This window comes from Lolium perenne, chromosome 5, assembly GCF_019359855.2.
Source record: "Lolium perenne isolate Kyuss_39 chromosome 5, Kyuss_2.0, whole genome shotgun sequence".
In the NCBI taxonomy this organism is placed as follows: Eukaryota; Viridiplantae; Streptophyta; class Magnoliopsida; order Poales; family Poaceae; genus Lolium; species Lolium perenne.
The window spans coordinates 104571197-104593275 of NC_067248.2; positions in this window are offsets into that span (position 1 = coordinate 104571197).

Sequence of the window (22079 nt, forward strand, 5' to 3'; positions counted from 1 at the left end):
TCTTCCTTCTTCAGGTTCCACACACCGTTGGAGGACACCGGTAACACTTCTCTTGTACATCTCACCATTGATAATGGTGTACGCCTTGGATCTTCTCTGGATCCTCCTCGATTCAGTTTCGTCAACCGGCAAGGCGCCGTTGATCAGGAATTCCTTAATAGGTTTAACCCAAGTTGGTGCTTCCCGAACCACAAACACCGGTACGTCTATTTGCATGCGATCCACCATCATAGCTTCTTCCGGTTTGGATCCCAAAGTCCCCGGGTTTGCCGGAGCAGTCCCCGAGCTTCCCTCGTCCACATCCATGGGTACGATGTGGGATTCCGGTACGAAAATTGATTCGGACTCTGGACTTGGTGTGATTGATGGTTTTCTCAGGTGAGCCAAAGCTATTCCGGAAGGAATTTCTTGCCTAGATGAGCCCAGCTTGGACAAAGTATCCGCGGCTTCGTTTTCTGCCCGCGCTACATGGTGAAACTCACATCCGTCGAAGAATCCGGCAATCTTTTGCACATGGAACCGGTATGCGGCCATGTTGGCATCTTTTGCATCCCAATCTCCGGAACACTGCTGCACCACCAAATCTGAATCACCATAGCAAATGATCCGGTGCACACCGATTTCTTTTGCGACCTTGAGCCCGTGGACCAAAGCCTCGTATTCAGCGACATTGTTTGATGCCCTGAAATGTATCCAGCAGATATCTCAAGTGATCCCCTTTTGGTGAGGTGAGAACCACTCCGACACCTAGACCCTCTTTGAGTTTGGATCCGTCAAAGTGCATCTTCGAGTAGTCCATCTCCGGTTTAGGTGGTTTGTACTGCATTTCAGCCCAATCAACCAGGAAATCCGCCAAAGCTTGTGATTTTATGGCGTATCTTCTTTCATACGCCGACACGTATGGAGATAGCTGAATTGCCCATTTGGCAATCCGGCCGTTGGCATCTTTGTTGCCCATGATCTCCGAGATGGGTGCCTCGCTCACCACTTTCATCGGGTGTTCCTCAAAGTAGTGCTTGAGCTTTGTGGCGGCCATGAACACGCCGTAGGTCATTTTCTGGAAGTGCGGGTAGTTTTGCTTTGAAGAGGAGAGCACCTCGCTCAGGTAGTATACCGACCTCTACACGGTTTTTCCTTCCTCATCTCTTTCTACCACAACCACAACACTTACCACCCGGTTTGTTGCCGCTATATATGTACAGCAACATGGGTTCCCTTTCCAAAGGTGAAGCCAGTATCGGAGTTGTGGCTAGCATGTTTTTTAGCTTCTTGAAAGCTGCATCTGCCTGCGGTGTCTAGACGAAAGTGTCCGATTTTCTCATTAGGGCGTAGAGAGGCAAAGCCTTCTCCCCCAACCAGCTGATGAACCGGCTTACCGATGCCAAGCTACCGGTAAACTTTTGGACGTCTTTTAGGTCCTGAGGTATGGTCATCCTCTCAATGGCTCGAATCTTTACCGGGTTAACTTCTATACCGCGGCTAGATACTAAGAAACCGAGAAGTTTTCCGGTGGGCACACCAAAGGTGCATTTTGCCGGATTAAGTTTCATTCGGAACCTTCTCAGGTTGTCAAACGTTTGCCTCAGATCATCGATCAAGGTATCTTTCACCTTAGTTTTTATCACGACATCGTCCACATAGACCTGCACGTTTTTGCTGATCTGATCGAACAAGCATTTTTTCATACAACGCTGGTATGTTGCACTGGCATTTCTCAAACCAAAAGGCATAGTGACATAGCAATAAGCCTCGTGCAGGGTAACGAATGCAGTCTTTATTTGATCTTCCTTTTTGAAGGGAATTTGGTGGAATGCGGAATAAGCATCCAGGAAAGACAGCAGTTCACAACCAGCGGTAGAATCGATCACTTGATCAATCCGAGGTAAAGGGAAAGGATCTTTCGGGCACGCCTTGTTCAGGTTGGTGTAGTCGATGCACATGCGCCACACCTTTGGAGCCTTGGGGTCTTCTTCTTTTTTCTTCTCGGCCAGCACCGGATTGGCCAGCCACTCAGTATGAGTACCTCCACGATGAAACTGGAAACCAGTAACTTGGTAACTTCTTCTCCGATAATCTTCCTCCTATCTTCAGCGAACCGGCGTAAAGGCTATCGTACCGGTTTGCATCCTTCCGGACATTTAAAGAGTGCTCAGCCAACTCCCTCGGCACACCCACCAAGTCATCAGTAGACCAGGCGAAGATGTTCCGATTCTCATGGAGGAAGCTGACGAGCGCGCTTTCCTATGCCTGGCTCAGACCGGCACCGATACGAACGGTGCGCTCTGGGCATGCCGGATCCAGCACAATGTCCTTGGTCTCCTTGGTTGGCTGAAACGCTGGTGCGCCCAAGTTGCCGCTCATGGCCGCTAAGCTCAGCTGGGAGCACTGAGCCAGCACCACAACAGTTTGCATCCTCTTCTTTTCCTCAGCTATCACCAGCGACTCAGCCATATTTGATCCGGCGGAAGCAGTTTCCAGCGACACTTTGTAGTTTCCCACCACCGTCAGTGGACCATTGGGGCCGGCATCTTCATCTTGAGATATGCTGTATGAGTTGAGGCCATGAAGGCCGCCAGTGCCGGTCTCCCAGCAGTGCATGGTATGGACTGTCCAGATCCACCACCTCGAACAGAACGTTTTCCACCAGGCAGTTGTCACGTCCTCCGAAAGACACATCCACCCGGACTTTTCCCATGGGTGAACAAGATAACCCCGGAACGATGCCATGGAAAGTAGTGTGGGTTGGATGCAGCATGTTTTGTTTTATGCCAAGCGTTATCGCGGTGTGCCGGTACATGATGTTTATGCTGCTCCCGTTATCTATCAGCACCTTGCTGAACTGAACCCGGGTAGATGGTCCATGCATAATTGGGTCCACAACCAAGGCATATCCGCCCGGATTCGGCATGATCTTTGGGTGATCCTTGAATGACCAGGTGAGTTCCTGATCTGACCACAGCATGTACTTCGGTACTGCCGGCATCACCGCGTTCACTTCCATGGAACGGCGATGGACACTTTGCCTATCTATTGGCTCAGTGACAAACACAACACAGCACATATCCGGATCCTTATAAATGTTCCGGCCCAAAGGTGCTGCTGGTGGTTGTTGATTGTTATTGTACGCCACCTGATGAACCTCTTGCTGTTGTTGTGGACGGTTCTGCTGAGCAAAAACGGGTTGCGCATTTGCGTCGGTTAACGGTTGTGGTGCTGGTAGTTTGTCCCTGGCATCCTTCATCATGCCTCTCTCCAACAACCTCTTGGTCCAGGAGCAATCTTTTGTCAGGTGGTTCGCCGGTCTTGCCGGATTAGGTGTGTGCCACCGGCATGGTTGATCCATTGCGGATTCCATGGTGTATTTCTCCTGATCTTGCCACGGCCTTTTCTCAACCCATTGTTTCTTTTGACCGGCCCAAGGTGGTGTTCCGGATTTTTGCCTCTAGCTTCCGCTAGCGCAGGAATTATCCTGCACCGCGGCCACTTGCTGCGGACCGTACCTCCGATCCGGAAAGTCCTCTCTTCTTTTGTTGTGCCGGTTATCCCGGTACTGATCCGAACGCTGGGGGCCCTTTGACAAAGGATCGCCCGCGATTGCCGGTTGCATCGGGTCTCCCAATGCATAATTGTCTGCTATCCGGATCATCTCTGCCAGAGTGGTTGGCATGCTTCTTTGTAGCTTTTGCCAAAGTGGGGACGCTCTCCGGCATCCATTGCAGAACCAAGCTATTGTCTGTGCCTCTATCACACCTTCGCAAGAATTTCTCACGGAGTTCCACCGGGTCAGGAAATCCTGATCTGTTTCATCTTGGCACTGCTGGCACATAGCCAGCTGTTGTGGCCTGTTTGGCCTCCGGTACGTACTGCTGAAGTTGCTCACAAAGGCTTCTTCAAAATCCAGCCAGCCGTTGATACTTCCCTTTGGCAAATTGTTAAGCCAAATCCGTGTCGGCCCACTAGGAAGGACGGTATGATTCTTACTGCCCAACGTCGATTTCCTCCACCGTTAGCTGTTCCTCCGCCACCACCGACATAAACAGCTGTGACATAATCAGCCAGCCAATCTTCCGGCTTAGTCGTGCCATCATATGTTTTTGTATCCCGGGGCAACTGGAAGTTGCGTACCGGTGGTTCTTCTCTCATGATCTGTGGGCCAAAGCACTGTGGACCGGGCGGACCCTCAGCTTCGATTATCTCGAATAGATGCACACTGTCCAGCCTGTGCCTCGCATCCTGGCCTGGCAGGCATATTTCTCCCACACATTCCCCCAAAGGGTTCCGGCATGGTCCGACCCGTTCCATTCTGGAATCGGCCTCATCGTATCTTTACGGTACCGCGGCTCTTGCCTGCCGGTACCTTGGTGGTGGCATTTCCTCAACATAGGCTGCTCTGGGCGCCCGATAATTTTGCCCGGTCTCTCCTTTACCGGCATAAGCGTTTCCGAAATAGTCATCTCCGGCATAGCCATGACCTGCCCCTTGGTTTTTTCTTCCGGCCTCGTATTGCCCGGCTTGTTGTTTTCCAGCAAGAACCGGATCATACACGGTCATCTGCCGCGCGTTTCCTTCTTTTTCTCTTCTTCTGTCCGGATGGGGGGATGATGCCTGCCCATGGGACTTGCTACCGGCATTCTTTGTCGACCGGATTGATTTTGACGTTGCAGCTGCTTTGTTGATTCTAGCAAGCTCAGCGTTTTGTGCGTCTATCATGTCAAGCAACTCTCTGACTCTATCTTGCTGTTTTGCCAAAGCCTCGCCTGAGAGCGACTCACACATTTGTACAGCAGCCCTAGCAGCTTTTATCGTTTTATCCGGACTGCTATACTTAGGTTTTTCCACCACGCTCAAAGATACTGACGCACTCTTTCCGGCAAGCACTTCCTTGCGCAAATCCTGATCTGGGTTGTGTGCCTTAAGCCGGTGTTCTGCAGCCCTAACCGGTTGCGCGCCAACAGAAGAAAAGCCATGGGCAGCGTTGTACTCACGTAGGGTTAGGTTCAGCTCGCGCTGTGCCTTGATGATGTTCGAACCTCCGAAGAGCAGCTTCTGCCGCTGCGCCTCCAGCTCAGCCTGAGTCACCGCCGCATCGGCGTTTTGCGCGATGGGCGTGGCCAGCACGTTCATGGCCGTTTGTAGCGGGATCGCCTCCCGTGCTGCAGAAGATGTTCCGGCGACGCCCTCGCCGCGCTCGAGCGGTGGCTTGGCCGGTCGAGCACGTGGATGCCGTACGCCCAGCGCCCTCTTGAGCAGCTTCTTTGCCGGCGCCTCCTGCGCCAGCCATCATCACCTCCACGCTGCCGGCAGCGCGACCGGCGCGCAGCCCGCGAGCAGCAGAAGGTCTTGGCGGGTCCAGCGCCACCAGCACCGGCGAGGGGTACTGGCGCTCCGGTACGGTGCCGTAGTAGATGTGATGAGCCAGCATACCACTGCATGGTGTAGTACACAAGTCGTTGACATAACACAAGTGAAACACTGTTCCACTCATATTACATCTCTTAGAGTGGTACAACAGAAACATATGCGAGTCCAAGGTATGTCTATAGAAGGATACACAAGCTGGTTACAGAAGATCAACACAGCCTCCTACTTTACAGTGAGGTAAAACTTCAAATAAAGTTCCAGAAGAACGACTCGTAGACTAACTTATTGCTAACCCAAGCTTTAGAGCTACTAGGCTTGCTATAGAAATCTAGCTACTTAGGTGCTAGGATTAGGGAGAAATGTCCCCTTCTATGACTAGTCTAAGTTTCCACTTTAATTGCTGCAGCCGTTGACTTCATTGACTTCTTTGCTTGGATTCTTCATCTTGTTGCAGTTGACTCCTTTGTCTTCGAGTTCCACATTAGTTTATCCTCCGGTGCCTCCATTGCTAAGCAGGGGATTTAAGAGTGGGATGAGTACGAGCGTACTCAGCAAGTTCATATTAGGAAATAGGTGTATCATGCACTAGCTACAGCCACAGACCAGAAAGTCATAGGCGAATGCAAGTTTTCATAAACATTTGTTCAAAGGTTTATTTTATTCTGAAAACTATGCCCGTCAGTCTTCACAGGTTGAACAGAACTTCATGGAGTTCCTTTCCTGCCGCGTTCGTAGGTCCCTTCCCGGAACAGGGAGTGACTGCCACAATTTGATACCCTCTGCAGAGGTGCGTTACTTTTCCCATAAGAGAACTTATCCTTGTTGCCAACCAGGTGTGCACTTTCCCGTCCACACTTCCTTGGTGTGAGGCCAGGTGTAAGATCCAAGCCAATCACTGCCTTCTCCGCGACCCCGCAGACCCACCCTTTTGTAAGTTTGTGCTCCCCTTTATCTATGGGTATACCGACCCAGGCACTTGTTCTCCCCTATACCATTAAGGTAGACCGTTCCGAACAACTCATGTGCCATGTCCTATACACCATAGATAGACCGATCCGGACAACCCTTACAATCCTTCATAGACCAATAATAAGTCTGCCCTCCCCTGTATCTAATGGTAGACCGTGACGGACCACATGTCCCCACCTTTACCAAAGATAGACCGATCCAGGCAACCCTTATTACTAGTCCGTTGGCATGCGAGAGGGAAAAGATACATCTGACTTCCCCAGAGCCATTATAGATCTTATGGTTAACGCGATATGTACGGCGCTAGAATCACTGGACGGCATTGGTACTTAATCCTAGATGAATAGTACCCGTGCAATGGAACCTCCACCAATCAACACATACCATGGTTCCATTGCCCACCACATAGTCATATTCGTAATTGTAAAATAATATTTGCTTTTCCATGCAAGAGTGATAAGTATAGTACTTTGCATATAATTTGATAAAAATAATCAAATGACATTGGAAGTGATGAACTTGCCTTTCTTGACTGCAGGATTATGCAGACAAAAGCTTCGATACGTGAGAACTCCAAATTCTGAAATACCATCATTGTCCGGTAAGCACAATGTTTAAAGAACTGGCAAAGATGCTATAATGCATAGTATGACATGCAATCGTCCCGAGCGTAACCTAACCTCGATGATTTAGGATGGATGAGTTGTAAAGATTTCTTTAGGATGTGTTGCAGTTTTAGGATGATCCTCAAATAAGGTTCTTATTAGGGTTGGTGATATGAATAGCATAAGCAAGTAATATGATGCAACATAACAAGCATATATACAAAGGATAGTAGTGGAATAGTATGTAAAGAACAATTGTCAATTTTATGTTCTACTGGACATGGTTGATGATTACTTATACTACACTTCAAAAGAATAACTTGTGAAGAACATGTTAATAAGAATAAGAATTACTTTAAATAGGAGCTATTACTTCTAGGGTTTACTATTAGAGACTAGTTGGTTCTTAGTTAGAATGGGTCTATATGCAGCAAGTATCGGTAGGTTTATTACTATGGTTTCTCATAAGCATCATATCAAAGAATGATGGCCAAGGTGGTGCCATGAGTTAGGTTTACTATATATTCCTATCTGATTCACTAAGTAATCACTAAGGTTTCTAGCTAGGTGGCTTAAGATCCCTTAAGTAGGGTTTAGTTGGATAGGAGCATGTGATATGAATGGCTACACAAGATTGATGTTAGGGTTCATCATTAGGGTTCTACTAGGGTTTGATGGTTGAGGTTCAATTCCATGGTGTGATACTAAGTATGAGGATCAATGGTGCTAATATGTGGATAATCAATTAGGGTTTGCTCCTAAGTGGTACTAGTTGGTTATCTAAGGTTTATGCCAAACTAAAGACATAAAAGGATAATTTTATGTGAATTGTACCTAGTTTTATTTTAGTGGATCATGAGTATGCACTTATTGGTGGTTGGTTAAGGTTCTACATGTAAAGGTGAAGTGGATATGATCACATGGGATAAACCCCTAGGGTTTTAGGATTGCAATTAACTTAGGATGAGCACATAAAATAGTGGGATCAAAGTCTTACTTATATTAAAACTAGGGTTTCTAAATTATGGTAAAACTCTGAAAATGATAATTGGCAATAAATTTAATGTGATTAAGTACTTTGAATTGAAATTAATAAGGGTTTAACATTTTATTCATTTTCAAGAGATTTAATAATTAGGGTAACACTTATTTAGGTTTAATTCAGAAATCAGGGTATAACAACTGAACTTGCTAAAAATGTTTGAGTTCATAATACTTGAGTTACCAAATTAATATTGGCTTTTAATATTTTCTTGATTTATTAATATTTAAGAAAATATAAAATAGCAAATTTCAAATTAAGGTTTATGAATTACCACTAATATTTAAGTTAATGAAAAGATGCTTAAGAAAATTAATCTTAAAATTTTATTTACTTACTGAATTGCTATTATTTAGTTTTTATACTTAGATAATTTATTGAATGAAAATGGTGTTTAAAACAAATAAAAACACATAAGTAATAAAGGTAAAAATAAGTGGATTTTTATTTTGACACACATTTTTATTTTATATTTTATTTGAATAGATTTTTATTTTTGTGAGCATTTTGATATATCATTTATATTTTTCTGAACTAAAATGAATTTTATATAATTTTGCAAAGTTTCAGCACTTTACTGGTTTTTAAATTAAAATTGAAATACTAAACGTACCGAGACAGATCTAGCCCTAGACACTGACTGGTGGGTCATGTGTACACGTCGACTGCCACGCAAGCAGGGACCGGTCAAAGTTGACCGTGGCGTTTGACCTCACCGACGTTTAAACGCCGGCGGCCAGAGCACGGTGGCGCCGCTGATTTAGGGCTCCCCTGGATGCGCGACTAGGTGCATCTGAACGAGCACAACAAGGTGAAGCGAATGGTGGTGGTGGTTTCCGCGGGGACTCATCGGAGCATCGCCGGCAAAGGGGTGCTGCGGCGGTGTTCTCCGACGAGATGGCTAAACGGAGCTACAGAGGTCGATAGGATGCGCATCCGGGCTCTAAATGACCGCAAGCTCACCTTGAGTCTTGCAGAATGCTTGATGACGACGGACAGTGACGGAGATGACGGCGATAGATTGTTTTCCGGCGAACCCGACGGAAAGGGAATGATGAAATTCTCCCTCCTCCTCGCTCCCCTTGATGCCCTGCTCCTCCAGGGTGCTCTGAGTGCTCGAGTTGTTCACCTCGACCACTCAATCGACGCCGGGGTGGCATCTATCGTCGAGTTCTTGATCGACTCCGGCGAGGTACTGTGGATAATAGCGGGAGATTGAGAGGGATAAAGAGGGAATGGAAGGGCGGCGAGGTGCTAGGGTTTCAATGCGGAGCTCCTGGCATATTTATAGGGCTCGAGGGGGTCAGAATCGCCGTGTCGCCGGCGACAGAGGTGGAGATGCGACGGTGACGGTGAGCTAGGTGAGGGCGTGAATCTTGATGCGAACGGATAGACTCGGACGCGAGGAAGATAGTGTGGAGCTCTAGAACCTTCTGCGACGTCCGGGGCGAGCTTATCCACGACGAAGACGTGGCCAGAGCTCCTCTCTGCGCTGTCGACGCCATGGAGAGGAAGACGACGCTCTCCTTTTGTTTCATGCCAGCGACGAAACGGTACGAGGCAATGGGCTGGGCTGGGCCGTGGAGGTGGTGCTGGTCTTGGGCTCCTGCTGGGCTTCAGCCGGTCAGGTAAGCCTGGTAAGCCCCTTTCTTTCTCTCTTTTTCTTCTTTTCTATTTATGTTTTCAATTTGTTATTTGAACCTGATTTAAATTCTATTTTGTTTTGCAGGTTATAAATATTTGAATTTCCATATCACTTGATAATAGTGCTTACTGCATTGTTTTTTTTAAACAAACATTTAATCTTTGATTAAATTTGTGTTTTTAGTGAGGTGCATTTTAAAATAGATATGGCTTAAGGGTTTGTCTCAATTCTTTTTTATTTTATTTAGAAACCAAACCTATTTTTAATGATTTGAAATTTATAACCAGTGCATGGTAAACATGTTATCAGGTCTTGTTATTTTGTTAACAATATTTATTGTTCCCATATATTTTAATTATAGCTAAAGTTTAGAATAAATGATAATGATGATGGATTGGATCATGATTTTATGTGAAGAATTATTCCTAAGGTTTGAGCATATGGATAAACTCTATATTTAATAATGTTGTTTAGCAACTTCAAGCTTGAATTACTTAAGATAAATCCTAAGCTCCTCATTGGTTAATTCACTTGCTAAGGTGATGGTCCAAATTATAACATATTTTCCTATTTGATTAACTAAGCAATTTACTTGGAATACCAAATAGAATTGGATATTAGTTTCACTCTACTCACTTAAATAGCATACAAGTTTAAGTATAACTAGTTTTGGTTTATACTTGTGATCTATGATACACAAGTTAGGGCATATTATTTTATGTGGAGTGAATCCCACATGAAATGATTTAGGGTTTTGCATAAGCTTTATTAAATGGAAATACAAATAGGCATGAGGTATGGCAGGGTTCTATTTATGATCCAAAGTGATCCTTGGATTGGAATTCAGATGTGGTCTAGGGTTTTAGTGGTGATCACCCATGTGATACACAACTAGGATTAGGATATGGGCATAAGCTTTGGTTATGTTTCACTAATAAAACATGGCTCTCACCTACAAGATTAAAGGTTGGTTTGAACAAGTAAGATTTAATATTACTCTAGTATTCTCTAGGATAGACATGGCTATGGTTAGCATCTATAACCTCTCTCACTTCTCAATGTCTTTTAATAACCTCAAGTCCTACTCGAGAGATGATGATGTGATCCTCTAAATATATGGTTTGCCTAAGAATTCTACCTTGGTATCCTATGTAGCTTGTTCTTCTGGAATTCTGATAAACCTGCATCTTGTGGTATGCCTCCACCTCCTAGCTTCTTCATCTTGATCCTAACTAATGCATAGAGTGGCTCTATGTGTTTGTTTCCTTGTATCATGCTACAAGGTGATCAAATGGATGAAGGGTGTGGCTCCTTTTATAGGCTTGGGCAAGCTCTAGTATCATGACACATAGGTGGGTGACTCTTGTTTTGGTTTGATGAGTAAGGTGCTTGGTTGTCATGCCCTCATCCATAGCAATCCTTTGAGCATGAGGTGGCATAGCTTGGAGTGCAAGTCATGTAGATATTTTCATCCCACGTGGCATGATCCTTATCCTCTCATATGATTTATCTTTGGATAGCCAAGTGGCATTTGTTACTAAATATCTTGTGGATGGTTTTATTATTTTGGATGAATCACTATACCATATTTGATTGGATTTATATTATAATATTGGTCAAAAGTCAATGATTGAAGGTTATTCCTCAACTTTGGATAGTTGGTGTTTGATTTCACCAAGGCATGATCATATGAGTTTCAAAATACTCATGGGTAGTTTTATTCAAAGAGTTTGAACTATAATTTGTAATGTAAATGGATTTAGTTTTATGATGTTTGATGTCTACGGGTGCTTCTATTCTTGTAGACAGTGTTGGGCCTCCAAGAGCAGAGGTTTGTAGAACAGCAGCAAGTTTCCCTTAAGTGGATTACCCAAGGTTTATCGAACTCAGGGAGGAAGAGGTCAAAGATATCCCTCTCAAGAAATCCTGCAACCACAAAGCAAGAAGTCTCTTGTGTCCCCAACACACCTAATAGGTGCACTAGTTCGGCGAAGAGATAGTGAAATACAAGTGGTATGAATGAATATGAACAGTAGTACGGCGCCAGAAAATAGCTTACTGGCGTGCAGTTGATGGTAGTAATATTGTAGGAAGTAAACAAGCAGTAGTAACGCAGCAGTAGTAACGCAGTAAAACAGTAAACAAGCAGCGATAGCAGTATTTAGGAACAAGGCCTAGGGATTAGACTTTCACTAGTGGACACTCTCAACATTGATCACATAACAGAATAAATAAATGCATACTCTACACTCTCTTGTTGGATGATGAACACATTGCGTAGGATTACACGAACCCTCAATGCCAGAGTTAACAAGCTCCACAATTAAATGTTCATATTTAAATAACCTTAGAAGATCGATACGACTAAACCAAGTACTAACACTGTCACCTTCACGCCAGGTAGGAGGAATAGATCACATCAATACTATCATAGCAATAGTTAACTTCACAATCTACAAGAGATCATGATCATAGCATACGCCAAGTACTAACACGAGTGCACACACTGTCACCATTACACCGTGCAGGAGGAATAAAACTACTTTAATAACATCACTAGAGTAGCACATGGATAAATTGTGATACAAAACACATTGCAATCATAAAGAGATATAAATAAGCACTTCACTATGCCATTCATAACAGTGAATAAGTATTCTGTGAAATATAGCCTAAGAGACCCACACGGTGCACACACTGTCACCTTTACACACGTGGGACAAGGAGTCTCCGGAGATCACATAAGTAAAACCCACTTGACTAGCATAATGACATCTAGATTACAAGCATCATCATATGAATCTCAATCATGTAAGGCAGCTCATGAGATTATTGTATTGAAGTACATAGAAGAGAGATTAACCACATAGCTACCGGTACAGCCCCGAGCCTCGATGGAGAACTACTCCCTCTTCATGGGAGCAGCAGCGGTGATGAAGATGGCGGTGGAGATGGCAGCGGTGTCGATGGAGAAGCCTTCCGGGGGCACTTCCCCGTCCGGCGGCGTGCCGGAACAGAGACTCCTGTCCCCCAGATCTTGGCTTCGCGATGGCGGCGGCTCTGGAAGGTTTCGCGTACCGTGGCTTATTCCGTAAGGGTTTTCGATGCAGGGGCTTTATATAGGCGAAAGGGCAGCGTCAGAAGATCGAAGGGGCGACGACACCATAGGCTGGCGCGGCCAGGGCCCAGGCCGCGCCACCCTATCATCTGGGGCCCACAGGGCCCTCCTCTGGCGGCTCTCGGGTGTTCTGGATGCTTCCGGGCAAAATAGGAACCTGGGCGTTGATTTCGTCCAATTCCGAGAATATTTCGTTACTAGGATTTCTGAAACCAAAAACAGCAGAAAACAGGAACTGGCACTTCGGCATCTTGTTAATAGGTTAGTTCCAGAAAATGCACGAATATGACATAAAGTGTGCATAAAACATGTAGGTATCATCAATAAAGTAGCATGGAACATAAGAAATTATCGATACGTTGGAGACGTATCAGCATCCCCAAGCTTAGTTCTGCTCGTCCCGAGCAGGTAAAACGATAACAAAGATAATTTCTGAAGTGACATGCCATCATAATCTTGATCATACTATTTGTAAACATATGTAATGAATGCAGCGATCAAAACAATGGTAATGACATGAGTAAACAAATGAATCATAAAGCAAAGACTTTTCATGAATAGTACTTTCAAGACAAGCATCAATAAGTCTTGCATAAAAGTTAACTCATAAAGCAATAAATTCAAAGTAAAGGCATTGAAGCAACACAAAGGAAGATGAAGTTTCAGCGGTTGCTTTCAACTTATAACATGTATATCTCATGGATAATTGTCAATGCAAAGCAATATAACAAATGCAATATGCAGATATGTAAGAATCAATGCAAAGTTCACACAAGTGTTTGCTTCTTGGGATGGAGAGAAATAGGTGAACTGACTCAACATAAAGGTAAAAGAATGGTCCTTCAAAGAGGAAAGCATCGATTGCTATATTTGTGCTAGAGCTTTGATTTTCAAAACATAAAGAGAGCATAAAAGTAAAATTTTGAGAGGTGTTTGTTGTTGTCAACGAATGGTAGCGGGTACTCTAACCCCCTTGCCAGACAAACCTTCAAAGAGCGGCTCCCATTTTATTTTATTTTTGGGTGGCACTCCTTCCAACCTTTCTTTCACAAACCATGGCTAACCGAATCCTCGGGTGCCTGCCAACAATCTCATACCAGGAAGGAGTGCCTTTTTATTTTAGTTTTATTATGATGACACTCCTCCCCACCTTTGCTTTCTCAAGCCATGGCTAACCGAATCCTTCGGGTGCCGTCCAACAATCACATACCATGGAGGAGTGTCTATTTTTGTTAATTAATTTGGGACTGGGAATCCCATTGCCAGCTCTTTTTGCAAAATTATTGGATAAGCGGATGAAGCCACTAGTCCATTGGTGAAAGTTGCCCAACAAGATTGAAAGATAAACACCACATACTTCCTCATGAGCTATTAAACATTGACACAAATAAGAGATAATAACTTTTGAATTGTTTAAAGGTAGCACTCAAGCAATTTACTTTGGAATGGCGGAGAAATACCATGTAGTAGGTAGGTATGGTGGACACAAATGGCATGAATATTGGCTCAAGTATTTGGATGCATGAGAAGTATTCCCTCTCGATACAAGGTTTAGGCTAGCAAGGTTATTTGAAGCAAACTCAAGTATGAAATGGTGCAGCAAGACTCACATATAAACATATTGTAAACATTATAAGACTCTACACCGTCTTCCTTGTTGTTCAAAACTCAATACTAGAAATTATCTAGACCTTAGAGAGACCAATTATGCAAACCAAATTTTAGCAAGCTCTATGTATTTCTTCATTAATAGGTGCAAAGTATATGATGCAAGAGCTTAAACATGAGCACAACAATTGCCAAGTATCACATTATCCAAGACATTTTACCAATTACTACATGTAGCATTTTCCAATTCCAACCATATAACAATTTAACGAAGAGGAAACTTCGCCATGAATATTATGAGCTAAGAACACATGTGTTCATACGAACCAGCGGACCATGTCTCTCTCCCACACAAGGATGAACTTATTCAGAGAATGAAAATAACAAAACAAAAATAAAAGCGCACAGACGCTCCAAGTAAAATACATAGGATGTGACCGAATAAAAATATAGTTTCAAGAGAAGGAACCTGATACTTTGTCGATGAAGAAGGGGATGCCTTGGGCATCCCCAAGCTTAGACGCTTGAGTCTTCTTAGAATATGCAGGGATGAACCACGGGGGCATCCCCAAGCTTAGAGCTTTCACTCCTCTTGATCATAGTATATCATACTCCTCTCTTGACCCTTGAAAACTTCCTTCACACCAAACTTCAAGCAAACTCATTAGAGGGTTAGTGCACGATTAATAATTCACATATTCAGAGGTGACACAATCATTCTTTACACTTCTGGACATTGCATAAAGCTACTGGACATTAATGGATCAAAGAAATTCATCCAACATAGCAAAAGAGGCAATGCGAAATAAAAGGCAGAATCTGTCAAAAACAGAACAGTCCGTAAAGACGAATTTTAAAATGGCACCAGACTTGCTCAAATGGAAAACGCCAAAACTAATGAAAGTTGCGTACATATCTGAGGATCACGCTCGTAAATTGGCAGATTTTTTCGAATTTTCTACAGAGACTTGTGCCCAGATTCGTGACAGACAGCAATGCTGTTTCTGCGCAGCGATCCCAAATATAACCTCAACTTTGACATAGAAACTTTAGTTGGCACAAAAACATGATAAGGAGAGGTTGCTACAGTAGTAAACAACTTCCAAGACACAAATACAAAATAAAAGTATTGTAGCAAAATAAACACATGGGTTATCTCCCAAGAAGTTCTTTCTTTATAGCCATTAAGATGGGCTCAGCAGTTTTAATGATGCACTCGCAAGAAATAGAAGTTGAAGCAAAAGAGAGCATCAAGAGGCAAATTCAAAACACATTTAAGTCTAACATGCTTCCTATGCATAGGAATCTTGTAAATAAATAAGTTCATGAAGAGCAAAGTAACAAGCATAGGAAGATAAAACAAGTGTAGCTTCAAAAATTTCAGCACATAGAGAGGTGTTTTAGTAACATGAAAATTTCTACAACCATATTTTCCTCTCTCATAATAACTTTCAGTAGCATCATGAGCAAACTCAACAATATAACTATCACTTAAAGCATTCTTATCATAAGTCTCATGCATAAAATAATTACTACTCCCAACATAAGCATAGTCATTCTTATTAATTGTAGTGGGAGCAAATTCAACAAAGTAGCTATCAAATATTGGAGGTATATTGTAATCATAATCAAATTTATCCTCCATAACAGGTGGTAACAAAAGACTACTATCATTATAATCATCATAAATGGGAGGCAAAGTATCATCAAAGTAAATTTTCTCCTCAATGCTTGGGGGACTAAAAATATCATGCTCATCAAAGCCAGCTTCCCCAAGCTTAGAATTTTCCATAGCATTAGCAACAATAGTGTTCAAAGCATTCATATTAATATGTTCCATGGGTTTTTTAATTTTCGCATCAAACCATCCATGTCTTAAATCAGGAAATAGAATAAGAAGCTCATTGTTGTTCATTATGCCTAACTAGTGTAAACAAGAAACCAAATGTCGCAATTGCAGAGTCTAAAGGAAATAGCTTCGAGCACACACACAATGGCACCAAAAAAGTACTGTTACCGGGAAACGGAGTATGAGTGCCTTTTACCTTTCCTCCCCGGCAACGGCGCCAGAAAATAGCTTGATGTCTACGGGTGCTTCTATTCTTGTAGACAGTGTTGGGCCTCCAAGAGCAGAGGTTTGTAGAACAGCAGCAAGTTTCCCTTAAGTGGATTACCCAAGGTTTATCGAACTCAGGGAGGAAGAGGTCAAAGATATCCCTCTCAAGCAATCCTGCAACCACAAAGCAAGAAGTCTCTTGTGTCCCCAACACACCTAATAGGTGCACTAGTTCGGCGAAGAGATAGTGAAATACAAGTGGTATGAATGAATATGAACAGTAGTACGGCGCCAGAAAATAGCTTACTGGCGTGCAGTTGATGGTAGTAATATTGTAGGAAGTAAACAAGCGGTAGTAACGCAGCAGTAGTAACGCAGTAAAACAGTAAACAAGCAGCGATAGCAGTATTTAGGAACAAGGCCTAGGGATTAGACTTTCACTAGTGGACACTCTCAACATTGATCACATAACAGAATAGATAAATGCATACTCTACACTCTCTTGTTGGATGATGAACACATTGCGTAGGATTACACGAACCCTCAATGCCGGAGTTAACAAGCTCCACAATTAAATGTTCATATTTAAATAACCTTAGAGTGCATGAAAGATCGATACGACTAAACCAAGTACTAACACTGTCACCTTCACGCCAGGTAGGAGGAATAGATCACATCAATACTATCATAGCAATAGTTAACTTCACAATCTACAAGAGATCATGATCATAGCATACGCCAAGTACTAACACGAGTGCACACACTGTCACCATTACACCGTGCAGGAGGAATAAAACTACTTTAATAACATCACTAGAGTAGCACATGGATAAATTGTGATACAAAACACATTGCAATCATAAAGAGATATAAATAAGCACTTCACTATGCCATTCATAACAGTGAATAAGTATTCTGTGAAATATAGCCTAAGAGACCCACACGGTGCACACACTGTCACCTTTACACACGTGGGACAAGGAGTCTCCGGAGATCACATAAGTAAAACCCACTTGACTAGCATAATGACATCTAGATTACAAGCATCATCATATGAATCTCAATCATGTAAGGCAGCTCATGAGATTATTGTATTGAAGTACATAGAAGAGAGATTAACCACATAGCTACCGGTACAGCCCCGAGCCTCGATGGAGAACTACTCCCTCTTCATGGGAGCAGCAGCGGTGATGAAGATGGCGGTGGAGATGGCAGCGGTGTCGATGGAGAAGCCTTCCGGGGGCACTTCCCCGTCCGGCGGCGTGCCGGAACAGAGACTCCTGTCCCCCAGATCTTGGCTTCGCGATGGCGGCGGCTCTGGAAGGTTTCGCGTACCGTGGCTTATTCCGTAAGGGTTTTCGATGCAGGGGCTTTATATAGGCGAAAGGGCAGCGTCAGAAGATCGAAGGGGCGACGACACCATAGGCTGGCGCGGCCAGGGCCCAGGCCGCGCCACCCTATCATCTGGGGCCCACAGGGCCCTCCTCTGGCGGCTCTCGGGTGTTCTGGATGCTTCCGGGCAAAATAGGAACCTGGGCGTTGATTTCGTCCAATTCCGAGAATATTTCGTTACTAGGATTTCTGAAACCAAAAACAGCAGAAAACAGGAACTGGCACTTCGGCATCTTGTTAATAGGTTAGTTCCAGAAAATGCACGAATATGACATAAAGTGTGCATAAAACATGTAGGTATCATCAATAAAGTAGCATGGAACATAAGAAATTATCGATACGTTGGAGACGTATCAATGTTCCATATATTTAATAATTTATAATTTAAATAAGAATGTGTGGTCTTTATGCACTTTAGACCATGTGGTTTACCTTATTTATAAGTGAATTAAGGTACACATAAAGGTAGTTGCTAACTTTTAAGTGTTATTAAGTTAGGGTTTGATTCTTAGAGAATGTGTTGTTGTAAGGAATGTCATGTTGAGATCTTTTATAAGATCTTACAATTGACCCTTACTTAAGATGTTATTTGTTGTAAAACTAATTATATTTGATCTAGCCCATACATCAAATCATATCTACCCAAAACAGGTTTTAGCAAAGATCACAGTGAAGTTTATAGCGCTTGACTTGATGATCTACTTCAATTCCAGCAAGTCAAGTGAAACTTCAGTTATTGTGGTAAGTTTTATTTGAAAGCGCGAAAATTCCCCGGATTTTCTATGCATGAATGCAATGCACACTTTTGTGTTCTCTCATTTTATTGCCCCTAAACCTGGGATATTACAGCCTCTCCCCCATAAACTGAACTTCGTCCCGAAGTTCGAACGCTCTCATGTTTCAGAATGTGGAACTGACTTGAATAGATCACAATCCTTCATACTCCATGGTGATCTCATTAGATATAATTGCATATATCCCTTATCCAGATCCTTCCTGGAATCTTCTGATGTCTGGCACTGATACTTCCTTTAATTCTATATTTTCTTCCAACACTCTAAGCTTATAGTCTTGCTCTCCAAAAATCCTTGGATTAGGACATCTTATTTTGCTAATGGACTTTACTATTGGTTGTGGTGATAGCTTCCTATCTGGGTACCCAAAACTTGGTTCTACCAGCTACGGTGATTCAAAGCTTAATTCTAAAATATTTATTTAAGGTAGGGTATTGTTTTACCTTACTACCATAACTATAGTAATGGTACTTGGTAAGGTATTTACAATAGGTATGGTCCTGGTGGTTTATTCCTATGAATGGATGAGACTCATTTAATCCATCCAGTCATGGCTTCTAGTTTATACTAGTTGTCCTCCTTTTGGTTTCTTTAGGTTCCATGAAAGGAATCTTTCTAATAAGCATTAGTTTTGGTTTGGTCAAACCCTTCGGTCTTTGAGCTTCTCAAGCTTTGATTGTCCTCCGATCTCTTCTTCATCCAACTTCATTACCTTAGACTTACTTGAGCTCTTCTGCTTCTGAGTAATTATTAATTACCCACTCAAGTTAGGGTTAACCCTTACTTCTTTGAGATATAAACCTCGGTTTCTAGTCTGACATCCTCCTGAGAGTACTTTGATATGGATACTTCCCAACAACCTTATACAAATAAGATTGAACTTCCTCTCAGTTCCGACCTTCTTCTTCATCTTTCATACTCCAAATCATGTCTTAATACTTCTGATTCAACCTTCCTCTCCCCCTTGGAGTTTACTAATGATCTCCAAGCTTCTTTTCTTCTAATCATTAAACTCCAAGGTTATAAAATTGGTCTTGGTCTGGCTTTTAATTTGTACTATTCTAAAGTCTCATGAAGAATTCTTTGCGGTGTATCCACACAGTTGTGGGTATCCGATGTGAATCCTCCTACTAAATGGTTACCAGCTACGGAATACCAGCTGCGGAATACCGGCTGCGGAATCCCTCTTTCTTTTAGAGTAAAGGAATGTTCAAGCCGCGGACTATGTGATACCAGCTACAGACTAACTAGCACCAGATGTGGCTTATTTGATACCAGGTGTGGACTATTTATGGTTCTAGTCAACATCTACCTAGCTACCAGATGCGGATACTTTTATGGTTTTAGTTAAGATCTACCTTACTTCCAATGCTTTCTCTTCATGTTTATCCTATACCAGCTGCGGTCTTATTACATCAACTGCGACTTTACTTGTCCATTTTCCTTCTTCCAGGGTTTGTTTTGCAAGAAAACCACTTGTTGACACTATGAAAATGGTATCATAAGTGACTTCACTTGCATTCCCTTCTTCCATAATAAATATGGATCCACTACTACTGCTCCATATTCACATTTTTTTTCTCACTTTCCTGGTACTTCCATGTTGAAGTACTCCTCAATTGAGGATAAAAGTGAGTTTTGTTTAATCCTTCCTTTGAAGTAGTGTGGTTGCTTCCCACAACTGTACTTCCTACTTCTAGTGAACCTTCATCTTGTCTTCAAAATCTTCGAAAATCGTCACTTCCTCACACAAATACCTTTACCCTCTAGACCTATAACATCAAGTAAGAGCTTGATATTGCAACATGCATTTGCATATAAAAGTCAAACTTCATGTATGGATCTAGTCAGTCAATGAAAATCCAAGAAGATCCAACTTTGTGCTTATAATACACATCCTTATATGCATGAATATAATAGTTGGGTATGACATCCCTAAACATCAGGCTTAGATGTGTAGTATATAACACCACATAAGATTGGTTTAGGTTGTGATACTTAGCACATGTATAGGGATTTCTACTATTTGTCTCAATATTTACCTCGATTGCTCACTTGCAACCAAATAAACTTGAGCAAATTAGTCCATAATGGTTGTGGTTGACCTAATTTCCTTGGAAAATACTAACTTACCTTCCATTAAATGGAAAACTAACCTCACATGATCTCTCGAGACTATAACATGGCTACTCTCAACACATGATTGTTGAAGTCTACCACCTATAATTCCAAGTTTCTCTATAAGCTATGCTCTAATAAAACCTTCTTCCGACTATCACCTTTGGTTCGAGCATACTTGGCACAGTTTCCATGATTTTAAGGCCTAAGTTTTTGAACTATTCCTTAAATCCTACTCCTTATCACACTCTGGTTATTTCACTTATGATGTTCTACTTCATCACATCATGACTCTCAAGTGAATCATATATGAGTACCTAGTTTATTATTTAAAGTAGACTCATGTAACTCCTATCACTCTTCCTTACCTCCCATGATTGACTCATCATAGGTATATACTATCTTATATAACTTATATTCCTCACTTAACAACATTCATCTTAGTACTTTGAATGACTCTTACTTAACCATACTTATAATGGTATACTTCTTCCAATAGGATATCTTCCTTATGGTTGTATCCTCTCTTTGGACTACCATGTATTGTATACCAATTGTGGTCTACTACCACCCATTATCTTAAGCTCCAATGGTGTTCTAATTATTTGGAATGAAGCAAGATAACTAACTAACTCTACTTAAGAAAGATAGATAAGAAAGATTGACTCAAGTGTGTCAGGATTATTCTCAAGTGAATACCCATCTTAAGTCAAAAGAATGGTTGGTTCAGCATAGTTGACTTAGCTAATATAACTTCCTATAGACACTACCAAACCTATAGGTCTCCTTTAAAGGGTTTTAATCCTAGGGTCAAAGCATTTGCTCTGATACCAGCTGTGATGACCCAGCGTACCACTGCATGGTGTAGTACACAAGTCGTTGACATAACACAAGTGAAACACTGTTCCACTCATATTACATCTCTCAGAGTGGTACAAAAGAAACATATGCGAGTGCAAGGTATGTCTATAGAAGGATACACAAGCTGGTTACAGAAGATCAACACAGCCTCCTACTTTACAGTGAGGTAAAACTTCAAATAAAGTTCCAGAAGAACGACTCGTAGACTAACTTATTGCTAACCCAAGCTTCAGAGCTACTAGGCTTGCTATAGAAATCTAGCTACTTAGGTGCTAGGATTAGGGAGAAATGTCCCCTTCTATGACTAGTCTAAGTTTCCACTTTAGTTGCTGCAGCCGTTGACTTCATTGACTTCTTTGCTTGGATTCTTCATCTTGTTGCAGTTGACTCCTTTGTCTTCGAGTTCCGTAGTAGTTTATCCTCCGGTGCCTCCATAGCTAAGCAGGGGATTTAAGAGTGGGATGAGTACGAGCGTACTCAGCAAGTTCATATTAGGAAATAGGTGTATCA